Below are 2,416 nucleotides of genomic sequence, written 5' to 3' on the forward strand. Positions count from 1 at the left end.
TGAAGCCATGGACATGTCCGGGACTGTCATTCACTCTGCCTTTTACAATCCATGCAAAGGATATAAAACTGTAGGCCAATGTAGTACCAATCAATAATTAATATCTTCATTACCAGCAGAATTTAATAACAATCCATTTGTAATAGAATTAAAGCAAATAAAACAATATTATGTAACACCGAGTACTGTCAAAGCACCCTGAAGTGGTACTAAAATAATATAAAACCTTAAGACTCGTAGATGTCTTTACTTCCCAGAAAATTCATGCACAGATCTTCAGGGAAAAAAACCCCAAAGAATTAAGTCATTGTGTAAACCATGCAAAATGAGATGCACATTATTTTTAATATCAGTAAAAAGTACCAGTGTTTCCTTGTCTCCCTGCTTCTCAAATGTTCAAGTTCTCTTTATTCCTTGGCTAGCCTACGCAGAACTATTGCACAAGACCATATTTGGGAAGGACGCACAAACTCTCATAATCAGTACAGTCACTGATGACCCATTCACGGCAGCAGCATAAATGTTATGTAATGGCTACCACGTGCCTAAGGGGACTTAGAAAACACCAGACCATGAAAGGTACTCAGGTCCTACTGCATCCTGTGTACTCCTACATTTTTGTGGCAATGTTTGGTAAGTTTGGATGAAAAATGCAAATATAGAGAATTCCGTAATTTTCAAACATAGCATTTTAAAACACTGCCCAACTTCATTCAGCTTCAATGTTGGGTAAGCAAAATTTGCTGTTGCAATAGATTTGTGTTGTGGTTTTGTACTCCAAGCTTGGCATCAAAGGGACCTGAGAGAAGTTCTCTATAGTAGTTCATTTTCTGGCTCTATGTATCAAAAGCAGTTTATAAACATCACTGAATGGTGGCATTAATAGCAAATATATATTTTAAAAGAAACGAATGGAAAATGAAAAGAGCAAAAAATATCAAATAATTGGAAATGCTCATATTTTTAAAGGGTTTGGGCAAAAGAGAATAAATCAGTTCATAGAGTAGTGGCTCATAGAAATGGCTGCCTCCATGTCACATTCTGCAGAATATGTGTCTCAGCTTTTCTGGTACTTACATACCTGTAACATAATACACAGACTGGGCACCGGAAAGGCTGATGCACAGATACACAATGCACACATTTTACTGCCCCTACTCCTAACTTCAGCACTGTTGTAGAATATATGTGCAATGGAAAGTGCATAATACAATTAGATCTATATTGCATAATTATATATTGTACAAATGAATACAGTATACTTAGATATTTATAGTACAGAATATATGATAGCAGCAGAGAAAAAAAATCGTAAACTAAGTGGAGCATTTGGAAGCTGGAAAACTTGTCAAAATAGATTATTCAATACCTTCTTTTCACTTCTCAATTGAATGAAGGCCTTAATATGACTATCGTAATTTATTCAGTTAATAAGGCTGCAGGCCACATTTGGTCAGCATTATGGAAACTTCCACAACAGTATACACATTTCTTAAATATTTTGTTACAGCTTTTCTTACACTTCAGGGTCCCTATCCTCTGCAATATGAATTTATCTTCAAATCCTATTGCCCCAGGAGAGGCGAAGGGAGGGCTGCCGTCCCTGGTGGCCAGTGGTGTGGCTGTCCATGCTAATGATTCATGGCAGGACAGATTGAGCAGGCAGCATCAGCTCTCAGGGCTCTGAGGCTGTATGAAAAACTTGGTGAAATTTTCTTCAAGGTGCAGTTTTAGGCAAAGGCTGAATATTTTAGTAGAAAAGTGAGAGTCTGTTTTATATAAATAAACCCTGAAATTTTCCAAATCCTTCTCAAAACGTGCCTAAATGCAAACTTTTCCTACTAAATGTTCCCTTGTCTCACTGCCAAGAGCTGGACTTTGATGAACCTTATGTGTCCGTTCCAGCTCTGAATATGCTGTGATCACAGAATCACAAATTGGGTCAGATTGGAAAGGACTGCAGTGGGTCATCAGGTCCAACCTCCCTGCTCCAGCAGGGCCATCCTAGAGCACTTGGCACAGGATTGTATCCAAACAGCTCTTGAACATCTCCATTGAGAGAGATTCCACAACTTCTCTGGGCAACCTGTTCCAGCGCTTGGTTACCCGCACAGCAAAAAAGTTCTTCCCTGTGTTCAGGTGGAAGTTCTGTGCCCGTTGCCCCTTGTCCCAATTGCTTGGCACCACTGAGAAGAGCCTGGTCCATCCTCCTGACACCCTTCCTTCAGATACTTACACACTTGCCCATTCTGTAAATAGAACTTGTGACAAGTGGTACGAAGCGTGACGGCTTACCCGGAGACTGGGAGTAGGGCAGCGACTTGGCTTCGCAGCACACGGGTTGGTGCGGGAGGCCGTGCGGGGCTGTGCCCGCGGTGCTCTCCGCTCCCTCCGGCCGGGCGTGCGGGGGGCCGGT

This window comes from Corvus brachyrhynchos, unplaced genomic scaffold (genome assembly GCF_000691975.1).
Source record: "Corvus brachyrhynchos isolate BGI_N302 unplaced genomic scaffold, ASM69197v1 scaffold253, whole genome shotgun sequence".
Taxonomy (NCBI): domain Eukaryota; kingdom Metazoa; phylum Chordata; class Aves; order Passeriformes; family Corvidae; genus Corvus; species Corvus brachyrhynchos.